The sequence below is a fragment of the Grammomys surdaster genome, unplaced genomic scaffold (assembly GCF_004785775.1).
Source record: "Grammomys surdaster isolate TR1022 unplaced genomic scaffold, NIH_TR_1.0 125749, whole genome shotgun sequence".
NCBI classification, from domain to species: domain Eukaryota; kingdom Metazoa; phylum Chordata; class Mammalia; order Rodentia; family Muridae; genus Grammomys; species Grammomys surdaster.
The window spans coordinates 2454781-2472399 of record NW_021620581.1 but is presented as its reverse complement, the minus strand read 5'-3'; the positions used below and the strand labels follow the sequence as shown (position 1 = coordinate 2472399).

The window sequence follows — 17619 nt, the reverse complement described above, 5'->3', positions numbered from 1 at the left end:
TTTTTCCAAGCAGACTGACAGAAGTGTTCTTTCCATTTTCTAACTGAGGAGAGGGCAATGGAAAAAGACTTTTAAAATAACATTTTTAAGAAAATTTGAACTGGGAAACAAATTGAAGAGGGAAAGTGCATTTCATAATGGACAGGGGAGACTCTCCCAAACATTAAAGCTATCCTCCAACCTTGACTTTTGTTATTACGTGAGAGTCTTCCTGGATATAAAGCAAAATTTTTCCTCTGTGCTCATGATTATGCTGTCAGCAAAATGATCAATCATGCTATCACCAATTTTGCATCATGACTCCACATCAGGGTGAAATCAGAGCATAAAATAGCTGTGGGGGACGAATTTGTTTAAATATAGCTAGTATGGAAAACTAGCAAAATGGTAAGACAAATGATGGAAAACATATGAAGTGTAAATGCATCTATCTTTAAGGCAGATCCATTTCAAAGCTTTCCACAGTTGTGTGATGCATCTGAGTGTTTAGACTAGTAAAATACTGTAATCAGGTTGCAACTAAATGCCAATATTTCATTCTCTCGGCTGTGGGCACTGATTTGTATTTACTGCATGTTTCTAAAGTAGCTAAATACACTGAAGGCTACTTAGAAAAATGAAGCTTGATTTTATATTTACAACCAGGAAAATGCTTTAAGGAAATCCAACTGCCACAAATTCCAAGACCAAAAAAGGGAATCAGGAAGAAGAAGCTTGCTAATAGGTAGCCAAATGATATAAGCACTTCAGAATGTTCAGAGAGCGACATAAATAAAAGAGTGAGATATGAGAATGAGCACTGTGATATGAATATTCCAGCAGTGGTTTGGAAACAAGGTATTCAAGGAAAAGGAAAACAAATGTAGGTTCTAATTCAGAACTGAGATGCTTCAATGCCTACTTATTTTTAATACAGATATTTCATTTAAATGCAGGTTTTGAATAACTGCTCTAAAAAGATTCAACTGTTAGAAATGATCTACTATTACAAGGGTTTCTCATGCTCATTTAGTATCAATCATTGTAACTCTGCCTTTGTAGTAATATCTTGAAGCAACCCTTTCTTCTTGCAAAAGGTTTCTATTTATTCTAATGTTATAGTGCCCTCTACTGGTAATATAATGAGGTAAACACTCCTTAGTTAGGAAAGGGCCTAATTAACTTCTTTTCCTGGGCTCGCAATCAAGTTTATTACAACATCTCTCCAATGCACAGCACAAAAGTGAGAAGCTGAGATACACCAAAAAACTCACTCCTCTAAGGAGGTCTTAACACCACCTTTGCAATGAACCATTGTATTGGGCGCACTCAGAGGAAAGGCCCCCAGTTACACAACAGGGACCCTTGGGCTATTTAAGGTAACTTAAAAAATATATATTACATAAACAATGGAGAGTTGGATTAGAAGCTTGGCTTTAAATTAAAATAGTTATGTGAATATGTGAGATATAGTACCTTACAAAGCTTTGTTTTTTTCTTTTTTCATTTGTCTTTTTTTTTCTTATTCCATCAGTAAATATTTGGAACCATGGTGTACATCTTGCCTATACCATTTGGTCTATTGTAAGAAATTAAATTGTAGGGCTGGAGAGATGGTTCATCGGTTAAAAGGACTGACTGCTCTTCCAGAGGTCCTGAGTTGAATTCTCAGCAACCACATGGTGGTTGACAACCATCTATAATATGATCTGATACCTTCTTTTGGCATGCAGGTATACATATAGTGTCCTCACATATATTAACAAATAAATCATAGTCTACAGCCATACCACCCTGAACGCACCTGATCTTGTCTGATCTCAGAAGCTAAGCAGGGTCGGACCTAGTTAGTACTTGGCTGGGAGACCGCCTGGGAATACCGGGTGCTATAGGCTTTAAAATAAATAAATAAATAAATAAATAAATAAATAAATAAATAAACCATAAAATGTAAAAATATATAGTGATAAAAATAAACAAAATTGTAGATAAGATAAACACTAAATTTATAAAACATTTATAAAACTAATATTAAATGCTTGTTTGGAAGTTCTAATAGGGTGGAAAGAATTGTGATGAAATGAGGAATGGGAATGAGATTGTGTCTCCCAGGGAATCTACATCTCCGAAATTCATCTCAAGAACATGCTGCCTAAACAAGACCTCAACAGGGATGATATCAAAAGATACACTAACATAAAAGGAGAAAATCTCAGGAATGCCTCAACTCTAGATAGTTTATGTATTTTATTACTGTAAGTTTATTATGTAAGTTCAATTGTTGTTATTAACAAGTCAGTTCATGAAAATGAGCTAATATTCACAAAGCCCTGTTCAATGCGCCACTAAACAAAGCCTCAGTGTCACACAAACTCCTAATTTATTGTATATGTAAAGCTTTATAAAATTAAAATGTAATTTATTATTTTCCTCTTTTCTCCTTACCTCCCTCTAACCTTACCTATGTTGCTGCCCAACTCTGATGCAAATTAATGGCCTTTGGCCTTCCTTTAATATTTCATTGTATAATATATAAATTATATATATTATATATATATATATATATATGAATAAATTTAAAAATATATACCAAGATACATTCTACATATAAGAAATATGGGGTCATGACTGTGAATTGTACTGAAATTTACCTCCATATCTAATTTTTAAACTTTTTTAATATCAGAAAAATCATCTTTCATAAGACAATTACCTAGAAATATATTTTTCTAGTTGCCACAAGTCACAGTATTCTTGCTAGCCAAAATGACCAGGAGCCTTTTTCCTAAATGAAAATAACAATAATGATGTCTCATAAATATTATTTATGTACTAATTGTTTCTCTAGAGACTTCATGTACATTGCCTCTATTTTCAGAAAATCCCAATAAGGAAATTATATTTCAAATAACAAAACTTAGACGAGAGGAAATTGAGTAGTTTACTCAATGTGGCACAGCAAAATCTGGCACCAGACTCTATGGGTGGCACCATTTTGAGCTCTTGCCTTGTAGAAGAAAAATGTTTCCTTGGAGAGTGAATTATCAACATTAATAACTGAGAGAAACCAAGAATAGTAGAATATGTCAGATTTGGAGTTCAATAATGAAGAATGTTGTCAACCAATCCTTACTAGTTAGCAAATGACTTTCCTAATATACATTTCTTTGACAATATTTTTTTTAAATATAAGGGATACCTGAATGCCTATTTGTCAAGTAATCTCTGGAAATTTCAAAACAACCATATTTATTTTATGTTCTATAATGTTTCCAATTGTACATTTTCCATTTTCTGCCCAAAATCACAGCCATAATCCTAGTAATATTAGAAATATATATTTTCAGATTACATTCCTTCTGAATAATAAAATTCAGACAAAATATTTGAAAGTTGCCTTGGCACCAAGCAGAAAATTGTATTTTTATCTCCCTAAAATATATGACATTCTCTGTTCTTATTGTACAACTGCCCTTGCATCTGAAGATGAGTGTATAGCTGATCACTACCTGGTATTTAATTACTGGTCCCAGTACACAAGTGCTATGATAACAATCTCAGGGGTATAATTCTATGTTCTAAAACATGTGTTATCTCAGATGAATTCTTTGTTACCTTTTCTGTTAGACAAACTCTCAATAAGGCAAACACGGCAGCTTTGGAAGTAGATATAATCCTTCCCATCTTCTAGTTAAGTCCCATTATGAGATTGTGACAAGTATTGGTAAAAAGAAGACATTAACCAGGAAGAAGAATATATACACAATATTTTAGCACTGACCCTGTACTAAAAGTACTTTATTGTATGAACACCATTAGGAAATATATCTATAATTAGTCACATGTTTAACACTATATTTACAGATCAAAAAACAAAGACACTATAGGGAAATGCATTATCTGGTAATAAAATAATCATTATAGTTAAGCCTTTCCTCCTTTATTCTATCCCATTCCTCCAGCTTTGTACTTCTGAAAACCAACTTAGAAACACATCAACATCTAAGTTTCTATCTACTTAAAACTAGTTTGTTTACTACATGTATTATTTAATTTATTTACTACCTGTACTATTTAATTATAACTATACAACTAAACCTACTAAATTAAAACGTATACCTCATTTTTCAGTATTTGTGAAAACTACTATGTAAGAACATTGTAGTACGTTTAAAGGGGGAAATACCAAATTAAAATATTTAGTCCTATTAGCCTAGTGATTCATTGTTTTTAAACACACATATAATACTAGCATATATTTATATTATTAGCATAGTGTATATGTAATATACACTTTCTTTAGATATATTTATAAGTATAAATGTAGATAAGTACTTTTATTTTGACACCTCAAAAACCTTCAGAAAAAAAGAAAACCATAAAACTTTTTGCCAGTTAGGAATTTTACATAGTAATTGTCATCAAATAGAAAATCTCAGGTGAGTACCCTATGGAAGCTTCTTAAACATGTTCAAATTAGAAGGGTAAACAAGAGGACAATAGGTCCAGACAGGAAGGGATTAGTCCCCTTGTTGGAGCACCAGGGTGCTTGAGGTCCTACTTTTAAAGTGCCATTGTGGTGCAAGAACTAAGAACTTTACAGCTAAAAACAAAGGCACTTGGGCAAATATTCAGGACAAAACTAATTCTAGTAAGAAACTGGAAACCCAGACATACACAATGATTTAAAGTAGACAAGCCCATTTGGGAAACTTGTGAAAAAACTAAAGAACACTTAGAATATATTAAATACCCAGAGTCAGTGGAAATGAGAGTAATTCCAAAATCCAGCAGCTACAACGATAATTTGGCTCTGTTCAGATTGGAGCATCTCAGAAAGGCAACTAACTGTACTACATCCTGGAGACAGCTGCAAAGAGATTTCTCTCCAAAACGGTGAGGCCAACAAGACATCACAATGCAGTCATATCCACAAACAGTCAACATACATTTGTACATGTATACACATTCTGGCACGTGTGATTTGGAAACTTTCCAAATCATTTGCTGCTCTCAATTCTCACTATTCAAACATGAAGCACAAAGCATCTGGACACCTTTTCTGAGATAAATACACCTGTAGTCTTGTGCAATTGTTTCTCAACAACCCTTTTGGCATTACTGTAGTTGTTCTCTTATCCTGTACTGCCTTCAAAACTCTTAAAGTTACACCTGCTCTCTTAATTAGGAACTACAGGAGAGATTCAACCAGTCTGGGCCAATATGGGGAGAAGCCCCATATTTTCTTTACTGTCCACTGCTTTGGAACTGGCAAAATGACCTTGTTTGGAAGAGTTCACACTTCTGGCAACAACTTTGACACAACCATTGATGACAAACTTTAAGGCAAATTATTAGCAAGATTTTTCATTTCACATACTACTCAGATAGCCATATACCTAAGTTGGCCAACACTTAAACTCAAAAGAACATATCTGAAAAATATTCATCTTAAAAGCAAACTTCGGTTCAGATGTCCCATGGGGCATTGAAGTGACTAAATTGATATAGGGAGATATGGTAATTTCCAGTTTTTCCATTCCAGTATTTTTTTTTGGCACCTAACTATGCAGCAGATGTGTATGTCTAGATCTTGCTAAATCAAGGGATAATGGAAAGCTGACAAGATACTGCTGTGAAAATGTTTCCTATCCCTTAGTGTCAGCTCTACTTCTTTATTTTCATATTTTGTTCCTCATGTAGGAAACAAATACATGAAGAATTAAATGTGAAAATCTCATTAATCCATACATAGGTTAAATGTGTGGTTTTGCAAAGTATTTGAAATAATTTCACTCCCTTCAACTTTGAGGATGTCCATCCTTTGTCATCTGCCAGCCTATTTTCTCTCAAATGGCTCTATCTGAAATAACAACAGTTCATTATGATTCAGGTACCAGAAAAAGGAAAGAGAGTAATGAATGTATTTATAAGCAGAAGTTTCTCAAGGGCTCCTCCACCTCCTCGTGAAGGACCTGAACCATTCCTCCCTGGATTACAATAGGAAATTGGCCTGCTGAGAGTTCATAGGTCAGATGGTTCTAAGTGAGACTTACAAGCTAAGTTCCAAGTGTGTGGCCAATTTGCTTTGTCCATTATTACTTATGAGGAAATAAAATACTTCTTTTAATTTTGCTTTTATTAGATTCTTGTAAAAGGAAAGATTATTTAAGTTTATAATAAATATATTTCTCATTATTTATTCATATGCATGTTAAGTTTCATGAACTCCAGTTGTCAAAATTTAACCTGCTGATGAGGGTGAGTCCTCATACAGTCCATCTGTTAATGCTCAGACATTAGCCTACATTTCCACACTTAAAAACTCTGAGTCTGAACACACCCATGTAATCCTAGTTACACTGTAGTATTCACTTTCCTTACATACAATAGTGAAGCAGAAAGTGATGTTTCCAATTAATGTAACCAATTAATATGCTTTCTATAGTTAGAACCCTGTCTTTCTAGTCAAACAGGAAACCAATTAATTCTTTTCAACTTCTAGCTGCCTCTCTCTCTCTCTCTCTCTCTCTCTCTCTCTCCCTGTGTGTGTGTGTGTGTGTGTCTGTGTGTGTGTGTCTCTGTGTGTGTCTGTGTGTGTATCTGTGTGTGCATGCAAATGTGTTACATTTAATCCATGTTGGAAAGAAACATTAGTATAGACAAAAGTATCTGTAGTAAGAAAAATTTCACATTCAGGGCAGATAATTGATCTGAAGAGACCATTAAGGTAGCAATGATAACAGGAAATGTAAAAAGAACTTGAATTATGTGTTAAACTAATGTAATTTGCATTAAGTAAAGAAAAAACAGTGTCTGCAATTATCTATTAGCTGAAGCAACATTAAAACAATCATATCAACCCATGGATGCAAAGGTCACCAGATACAGAATTATGGTGAAAAATTCCTTTATGCATCAAAAACAAAAGATAAATTTGCATTTACAAAAATATATAATCACAACTAAAGTCATACAAAGTAATAAATAATAGTAATTAAATGCAAAGCAACTTGCTCTTTTCATTCAGAATCATAGCATTTGGTAAAAAAAAATATGGCACAATATGGACATCAAGTAACTGTCAGAGTGAACAAATTGCATACATTTTATTTGTATTTTTTTTGTATGCAGCTCTTGTCTATGCTACTAATGATGCACAAAAGAAAGGATTAGGAAATTATCAGTTTCTTTCTACCTGCTATCTACTAGCAAAAGCCAGCTCCTCCACAGATAAGCTGACACTGTGTATGGGTATTAAAGTTTTAGGATTACATCAAACATCCTCTACTTCCCATATCTCTTTTTATGATACTACTCACAGTACTACAACTCCCAATTGTTTGCTCCTCCTACTTACAGGCACTGTGTGAAGTGCTTTTCATCTATCTGAATCCAAATACCTGCAAGGTAGATACTTAGGTACAGTTGTATATTCTACATAAGCATGACCATGCGTACACATTCGTGTTTGGTAAAAAAAAAAAAAATTTGGTATGCGCACACGTGCATACACACACACTGAAATTATGTCTATACAATTTGAATTCTGATCTGTTTGAATCTAAGCTCTAATTCTTAACATCTTGTTGGCCTTGAACATACAGCAAACTACCCTAAAAGATAGTGACTGGATTATATAAAGGGACATGCTCTTCTGTAGTTTTTAGGCTTTACACATATTTTGGGAGGATTACTGGGTCATTCAAATCCAGTGTTAAATCCACAAATACCAATACTGTTTGTCTATTCAATAGCTTTAACCTTGATGACACCCTGAAAACCTTTTGATATATTTGATATGTTAAACTAATGAGTATATTTCTCCCCAAATTCCTTTGTCAGATAACGCACGTCTGTCATCTTTCTGAACCCCTGGAGAAACTTTCAATCCATTTCTCCAGTCCTTTCTTGCTCCTCTACAAGGAATGATAAATGGCTCACCATATTGCTAAGTATGAGACAGAGTTTACTGTTATAATCAAGGGGTATTCTTTGACTCCATCTCTCTGAACTTATCCTAAAAACAGAGATCTCTTGTTCCTCCTATCCACTAGGTGGAGTTTTTTTTAAGTATTTGAAATAAATGAGCATTTAAATCAACATAAAAAGAAAAATCAGATTTCCACTCTATAATGTAAATGGGCCTCATCTAATCAGTTTTGGGACTTATTAGAGAAAAGCCAACCTTACCTTAAGGAACAGGGCATTCTGCCAGTAGTGTGACAGTTAATGTTCATTGTCAACTTGACTTGATTAGAGTCACCCAGGGGACACATTTCTAGATGTATTAAGTAGGGTTTTCTAGAGGAACAGATAAATTGTGTGTGTGTGTGTGTGTGTGTGTGTGTGTGCGTGTGTGTGTCTTTGAAGGCAGATATAAGACTATCGTACATGATAGAGTAAGTTTTCTTCATCCTGGAAGATCAAAGAGTGTGTGCCTACTTTGTTGCTGGGTATTGATCATGGGTTGTCCTCAACCTCAATAAGCACCTCTAAGTCCTTTCCATGATATTACTCCATATTCATGTCAGCCAAAATTCGTCTGATCCATCAATTATTTCAATCTCTCTGACTTCATCTTCTGCTACCATGTGAAGGAAATTTTCTGATTTTAAAGGATTCTTATAATAAGGTTCTGTCAGCTTCCACAGTGTCCCGAGGGTCAACTGTTTTATAACCATGAGTACATGGTGGCATTAATATTGCCATGTAACATAATCACTAAAGTAAACAATGGAGATAAAGGTTATATTGGCTGTCTTAGCTGTTTTACTTCCACAAAGACTCATGTACACTATTAAAGAGAAACTATTCTGACATTTCTTAAATAAACAGACTTTAATATGATCATGACTTTCAGGATTGTTGGGATGTTAAAGAGAAATTATTATGAGATTTGATAACAATAAAGAAGACTTTTGGGTGAATTAATAGTGAAAAATGACTAAAATAAGAGAAAAAGAAAGTGGACACAAGGAAAGACAGGAAAGAGAAATTGAAATTTTTTTCTGATAATCAGAATAAGAGGATTATTGCATGAAAAATTATTAAGTGGAATTTGATTAAATATCAAAGGCAAGAATAGACTTTCTACACTGGCTTTATAAGATTTTCCTTTTTTGGTAATGATAAACTAATGACTCATACACCAATGGGGAGGGTAAGGATCTTGATAGAAAAGCAAGGGTGGGACAGGATATAACAAGTAAATGGATTCTCAGTAAACATATTTAGCACAACTCTGCTAAACTGGAGTCAATAGGCCAAGATTAAGTCTACTTCAGACAAAAGATCCAGGAGACCTGAATGGTTGGTTGGTTGAGTATTTGTTAAAATATATCATTATGACCAGGCATGGTACCTCATGCCTGTTATCTCAGCATTTGGGAGATTGAAAAGGATACCAAAAGTTTGATCCACAGAATCTACTAAATGTTGGGAATGATGGCACATATTCATAATCCCAGGCAAAAACAGGCACATCCATAGGAGATCACTGGCCAGCAAATCTATCCTAATTGGTGAGCTTCAGGCCAATTAGAAGGCCCTGTCTCAAAGAAAGTAGACAGCCTGCCCTGAGGATGACACCAGATATTGCCCTCTAGTCTCTGCATCCATATATACATGTACATGTGAACACACATAAACACACATACACAATAAGTAAATTAATTAATTCATTTTAAAGGAGTTTAACCTCTTAAGTACATATGTTTGGAATATAAGCATAAGAACTAGCAAGATAGCTCAGGAGGTAAAAATGCTTGCTGCAAAGCATAAACCATTTGAGTTCCATCCTGGAAACCCATATAGTTCCACAAACTGTCCTCTGACCTCTATATGTGCATTGTGACATACATACCTACACTAGATAGATGATAGGGATAGATAGATAGATAGATAGATAGATAGATAGATAGATAGATAGATAGATAGAAAGAATAACTTTTTAAAGAAACCATCATGAATCCTAAGTTGCAGAAACCCATCAATATTCAGATGAGCACATATGAGAAGTATAAGTCTCTGTGATACTGGAGTTCTATAGCCAAAGTCCCAGCTCAAATTTCCAACAAACAAGGCTATACTACCTGTGCCAAAAACCCTAATCAGTGAGACAAAGAGGATGGGAGCACTGGAGACTAGCTCAACAGTCAAGAAAACTCACTGCTATTACAGAAGACTTGAGTACAGTGCTCAGCATCTTTATGAAGTAGCACATGAACACCATAACCCCAACTCCAAGCAATCTAAAATCATCTTCTCAGGCCTACACATGAAAGCATAAATGTGCATAAATACACAGATGCACACACACACAGAGGGAGGGAGAGAGGGAGGGAGGGAGGGAGGGAGGGAGGGAGGGAGGGAGAGAGAGAGAGAGAGAGAGAGAGAGAGAGAGAGAGAGAGAGAGAGAGAGAGAGAGAGAAAGGCAGAGGAGGAAGAGGAGAAGGAGGAGGAGGTCATCCTTTGGGGAAAGAGAGAAAGTGAAATGGCAGTGAAGGGCAGAAACAAGAAGGCTTAATTGCCATATATCCATGTTTGTAAGAACAGTTAAAGACATCAGTGTCCCCAAGTCAGTCTTCACTGGGCTGACAGGAACTTTGAGATGTCATGGAAAAGGGAAATAAAATAAAAAAGAAAGTTAGTAGTCTACATAGTGATAATAACTTGATAACTTCAGGTCAGGGGTCCAACAACATCATTCGGTAATTGACTTTATTTGAGAGAGTGTGGTCTGTTCTGTAAGACTCAGTGTTGCTTAGGGTAGTTTTAGTCCCTCATTATATAGGTGTTTAGGGGATATGTACTACTGTTCCTGTATTTCAAAATAAAGAAAATGACTCAAAAGGAAGGGTCACATGGCAAATAATGCCTGGAAAGGGCAAACCATGAACTTCGATGCTTCCGTGGTATCATTCGTGCTATCACCCAGAATTAAGAGGCTCTTTTTTTATCTTGCCTGCATCTGTCCACCCATTCTACTACTTCTATGGAGAAAACATTGCTTCTACCATATTAGCAATTTACCATAAGACATTATTTTTATTTTTAAATGCCTGTATTTTCCTGAACACCAGAGGCTAAGTCAATACATTCTATACATCCCTCACCTATAGTATCTTATAGAAATATCCCAGAGACTTATTTGTGTATTCATTTCTTGTTTGGTTAGTGGATCATCATGAAGAGAGATACATGGTTGGTTCATCTGTTTTCCTAAAGAGTCCTACCTTTCTCCCAGAAAGGACAACCCAATCAGGCCAGTTGGTTTGTTTGTTTGATTCATTGTTTTTTGTGTGTGTTTTATTCCTTTAGAAAATGTGGTTGTTGTTCTGAAAGATATCTGTACTCCCCCTGAACACCCATGCTCTGATGTCATCCCCTTCCCCATGTCATGCCTTTTTGTGTTTATAACCCCTGTTTGAATAAGTAAAAATTATGATTTGATTTTTAAAAATTTAAAAATAATAGAAAAAAGAAAACATGGTTATAGCACCTCAAGAAAAATTCATCTAAGTTCAAATCCTGATCTCATTATCCCTCCTGCCTGAAATGTGCCCTTAAGAATGGCAGTGTCACTTAAAAAGCTGTTGAGGACTCTAAGTCCAGAAATAATCCATAGATTGTTTAGGAACTGAGTCAGTGTGGCTCTGAATGTATAAACATAAATGGTTTGTGGTATCCTTTAGTGCTTGGAAACCCTCCCAAAGAGTGTTATCTTTGGAAGCACAGTTCCATTCCCACATTTAAGAAGTGGTTACCCATTAGAAATTTTGGCAGCTATAAATATATTGTAGTAAGCTATATATTCAGTCACACTCAGAATGCTGAGTTGTTCACTGGTATTCTCATTCAGTTCCATGATGAAAGTGTCACAGTGATTCTTCTTCTCGATATCCTATTGAATAAAACAAATGGTTGCATATTGGAGAATTTTGCTGACAGAAAGGCCTTATATGTCTGAAAACTGTTTTTGAATACTTTGTACTATGGTACCTCTACTTTCTACTTGTATTATGAAAAAGAGACTCAGGCTTTCAATTACAGCTAGTCTCCAGGCTACCACACCATCTTACAACTGCTTATTCTTAATACCTATCCTGTCAGAATGAATCAGTACCAACTTTTCTTACATATCTCTAGCTGTTTATTCTGTCTCAAGTTTGAAGCCTATTTGGGCTTCTAGGAAATTTTCAGCTTTGAATTACATTTTTACAAACAAGTAAATGTCATCTCCACAGAGCTTTGCCCATACAAGTTTGTGAATAAGAACGGTGATGATGGTTTTTTGTTTCTATTTAAAAATACAAAAAGTTAGAGACACAAGTACTTAGCCATTGCTTGGCTGTTCCTTCAGTGCCAGGACCACAGAATGTGAAAGCAATAAGCTTCCAGGATTTTCTTAATGTTGAATTCCACATTCATAAATTCAGATAGATATACAGATATGGTTAGCATTAGTATATATTACATAATATCCATTATATATTATTATATACTACATTACATAAAACAAAACAAACAAATTTAAAAACCTCACAACTTTTCCTCCTAGAGAGACACAAAAATGGGGCCACAAGAAAAGGAATATCTTAAATTGAGTTTGGTACCAGTAATTTCCAAAGTTTAAGTGAGAATCAAGTTTTAGTAGGGCACATCAAAATGTGTACACTCCATTTCTAACAGTCTCCCTGCAAAGGCACCTATGGGCGATTCTGAATAATATGTCTAAATACTGTCTAAATACTGTCTCCTGGCTTGTAAAGAAGCTCATCTTCTCAAAATGAGCATATACAGACTTTTCCCTTTTATTTATTTCATTCCTAAGTTTCTCTTTCTTTCTCCTCTTCTTCTTCCTTTCTATCTGTCTGTCTCTGTCTGTCTCTGTCTGTCTCTGTCTGTCTGTCTGTCTGTCTGTCTCTGCCATTCTCTCTCTCTCTCTCTCTCTTTCTCTCTGTGTGTGTGTGTGTGTGTGTGTGTGTGTGTTTCTCTCTAATTTTATTATTTAATTTTTCTTGTTATTGATTGTCAGGTTAAAATGAACTAGTCTGTGTCTGTTATTGTTTATTTCCTATTCTCTGTGTTTTTTATATTATTTCTATTTTAAAAATAGAGATGCCCTGTACACTGATAGTTATTTTTCCTCTTAGCATTTATAGAATCTTTTCTAGAAGCAAAACATAGTTGCCTTCACTGTTGTGCCAATCAAACACTCTATCCAAAAGAACACAGACAGTTAAAAGAGCAAGAGATGGCTTGGGGTGTGGCTCAGTGCACAGGCTCTAAGTTCAACCCTCAGTATTATTAAAATGTAAGACATTTTCTGTCTTATATAAAAGATCATATATAATTCCTTGATGAAAAAATTAACATCTTTTTCATCCTGACCAAACTTTCAAACAATACGTACTAGATAATTTGGGGGATTGTTGTTGTTGTTTTAGGATTTTTTGTATATTTTTGTTTTGTTTTGTTTACAGTACAGTTCTTACAGACTTCAACAAGCTCAAGGACTTTATGCATTCTTAATTATATATATATATATATATATATATATATATCATACAAATTTTTTATTTAGTATTTAAGCAAATTTAGTAATCCAACATTTCTAAAATTCAGGTGTTCATCCTTTTACATTTGCATGGATCAAAAATCTGTACGACTTGTACTCCAGGGTTCATTTTAGAAAACTTTGCAAGGGTAACAGGAAGTCAAAATTCTTAATAAAAAATTCATCCAACCCACCCCCTTCTCTACTTTTTCATTCTTGAAAATAAAAAGCTTCCTGAACATTTCTGAAAAAAAAATCCATTAAAATCAAGCCTGACAGAAGTTCCTACTCTAAGTTATTAATTTCACATTTATTCTCCAGAATATACTGTGTTAAATACCACTGATTTTTATTAAGACAAAACTGGAACAAGTTTTTCAAAGAATGGTATCTTTCTTACCATATTTATCATGAAAGTGTCTCTAAGCCCATACCATTGTTTGCCATTATTACTTTCTTTGTTACTAAAAATGAAACTTGCTCCTACCTTGGCTGTTCAAGTTCACAAACTAAGATCAATGAAGACCTAAGCCCCTGTTGTGTTCTTTTCCCTCACAAGCAGAATGAACTTTGAGAAAGAAACTACCTCCCTGAGGCCTCATGATCTCCACTAAGGTTTGTGGAGATTAGAGAAACATCTGAGAATCCCTGTACCAGCACTGGGAAGAAAAGTCAAAGGTCATTAAGTTCAGCTATTGTCTTCTCTGTGCCTTTGTTTCTGTCTTCAGTCTGATAGGTACCCCATAACTCATAGGGTTATGAAAGTTAAACACTTTCTTTCCTTTATATTTTCTTTCTTTCTTTTTGTTTGGTTCTTTTGAGATAGTGTCATAAACTCCCACTATGAAACTCATGTTGTCCTTGAAGTCACAGTAATTCCCCTGCCTTGGCCTTTCAGGTGTTGTGATTACAGGCATGTACTACCACATCCACATAAATGCTTTGATTTCTGCTTGCAATTGCAATATATTTGAAACATTGACTGCTGCCAAGAAGTAATATGTATTTCTTTTTTGCTTTTTTCATTTTTCTATCCTTCCTTCTTTCCTTCCTTCCTTCCTTCCTTCCTTCCTTCCTTCCTTCCTTCCTTTCTCTTCCTTCCTTCCTTCCTTCCTTCCTTCCTTCCTTCCTTCCTTCCTTCCTTCCTTCCTTCCTTCAATATTTTTCTCTTTTCCATGCTGAAGATTGAACCCATGGCCTTATTCATGCAAATCATAGTTCAACCATTAAGCCACATCCCAATCCTATCAGTATAATTTTTAATTATATTTGTTCTTTGACATTTCAATCAAACATGTAAAAAATACATTGTGATTACTGTTGTCCCCTACTCTCTCTTGTCTTTCTGGTGACTTTATAAATCCTCTCTTCCTCTAGAAGTCATTTTTTAATACAATTTGTAACAACCTGTTCTGCCTCACATTTGGGAGCCACTTTGCCCTGGCATGAACTGTTGCTCTGGTCTGCGAGTCAGGGTCTAGCAAGAGAGAGAGAGAATGGGGATGGAGGGGAAAGAGACTCAAAGAATGGAGACAAGACAGAGTCTGATCAAGTTTCTCTTTTATTGAAAGGAAATCCTGGGTATTTATACCGTTTACCATGTGCCTTGTCCTCGTGGACAGGCAGGAGAACACAGCTGAAGGCACTTTGCCACGTGCCTTGTAGCCATGGATACCATGTGTGCCTTGTAGCTGGGGGCACTAAGCAGCAAAACAAGATGTTTATCAGAGCGTGTTCAGCTGTTAGTGGGCTATTGAAAACAAGTCTCTTGTCAGGATATATGGCTCTAGATGGCTACAAAGATGATAGCCACTTTCTGCTAGGAGTAGGCTCCCAACACACAATTAATTTTGTTTTCTTTTGAGACCCAATGTGTGACAGGAACCATCTGTGTGACAGTGATTTGGGAACTCACCATTGGGACCTGTTCATCAGTAAGTGCACAGCTATTGGTAATGACTCCCCAGTTTCCAAAATCTATTAGTGGTCTTTTCCACCCATCATCCTGTATACCAATTTCTTACACTAACTATCACTACATTTTTTGTAATCATCATTATGGCAATAGTCCTTTTCACCATATAAGAAAATGATGCATAACTACACTAACCTCCAGCCCCTCAAAGCAAGAATCTGAACAGAATCCAAACCCGCAGCTGCTCCTATCTAGGGGTAAGCACATGACCTAGTATAGAGGCTCTTGCTCATTCTACTTTAGAATATATCTACAATTTTCACAAAATACAGCCCTAAGACCAATAACACAGAATCGGTCTTCAAGATGAGGTACATGCATCTGTGTTACAAAAGCCACAGATAATTCTGGCACATGCCACATTCTGGGCAACACTACCTAAAATATTTCTCATGGATCTATCAAATACAATAAGACTTTCATTACAAAGGACAAAATCACTTTTTATAATTAGGAGCACAGGAAAAAGGTGATCAAGGTGTAAGAAAATAGTTACAATAATAGATGAATTGTTTAACATAAAGCAGTGAGTCTAGAAGGGAGCTTACTCTTGAAGTAGATGGGGGTCTACAGGACAGTGATGATGTTTGTTCTCCCTATCTGTTCAGGAAAAACAAGGCAAATAAATCAACAGTTTAGGGATGCTATAATCAATAGATAGTTATCCAATGATTGTAGATTGGTAAAATGTTCATGTGTAAGCTAATACTCAGGTGGTGCCTTCAGTACTAACCATTAAACATTTTCAGCTGTGGAGTGACAGTGCTACCCTTACCACCATCTTATCTGCTGTTAAAGATAAGGAAACTAGGACAAAGAAAAATTAAATAACTAGTATTAAGGGGAAATTTCCTTAGACCAATTAAATTCAGTAGAGTTTGTGTGAGCAAAATTAAACAAAACCCCTTCTAAATTGGACTGCTAGTAGAACCAGAGCAAATTGGCAAACACTAAGTAATAAGATAATCCACATAAATAGGAAACAAAACTGAACAAAGGAAAACAACTTACCAGCCTAGTCAATCCAACCAGTCAGTTACAGCTTAATGTTTACAGCCTAATGAGGCAACTGGCAATTGGCCTGGTGAGCTAGTGAGATTACACCCTGGTTTGGTTTGGTCTGTTGGGCCTGCTACAAGGACTCAATCCAAATACATGGCTTACTATGATCTTATTTAACATTTTCAACTCTCCTACAACCTAGAAATGTTACAGACAAAATCTGATCTCAGAAAATGTTGCATTTATAGCCATCCTCTTCAGTATGATTTAAAATAAATTGTCTTCAGGACTCCATCCTCCCTCCTAGTGTTACTTGAATTTATAGCTACTTGATATCATCAGTACCACTAAGTGTCTGGCTGAAAATCAGGAATATAGAATTTTATGCTGCTTATTTATAGAGTTGAGAAGCTTTTAATGTATCTATTCTATATATTTTAAATGGGTCAGTATTTTAATACACTAAATATGCATAAGGTAATGAAATGTAGAGATGAATGATATATATTACTCCCAGAAATTTTCATATTAGTCATATATATGAAAGTATTTCAAATCCTTCAAATCCTATTTCTTCCTACATGGGACCTTTTCCACTTCATCTTTTTCCTTGTTTTTATTGGATGTTATATTAACATTTCATATGTTATTCCCTTACCCCATTCCCCACCCTGCCCAGGAAGCCCCTATCCCATCACCTCTCCTCCTGCTTCTCTGCAGATGTGCCCCTACATACCACCCAATTCCCACCTCCACACCCTGAAATTCCCACCCACTGAGGCATCCAGCCTTCATGAGACCAAGGATCTCTGATCCCACCTATGCCCCACAGGGCCATCCTCCCTTACATATACAGCTGAAGCCCTGGATCCCTCCCTAAGTGCTCCCAGGCTGGTGGTTTAGACCCTGGGAGCTGTGGTTGGTTGGTATTGTTGGTATCCCCATGGGGCCACAAACCCTTTCAGCTCCTACAGTCATCACACTAACTCCTCCATTAGAAACCCCATGATAAGTTCAATGGTTAGCTGTGAGCATCTGCCTCTGAATATGTCAGACTGTTGCAGACCTCTAAAAAAACAGCTATATCAGGCTCTTGTCAGCA

General features: G+C 35.6%; 1 non-coding gene across 1 annotated transcript; it reads left to right on the top strand.

Moving 5' to 3' along the window:
* The first annotated feature begins 1755 nt into the window (after positions 1-1755).
* Positions 1756-1874, top strand: LOC114639648. Its single transcript, XR_003714038.1, has one exon. It is a non-coding gene; the product is annotated as a 5S ribosomal RNA (ribosomal RNA).
* Positions 1875-17619: the final 15745 nt, after the last annotated feature.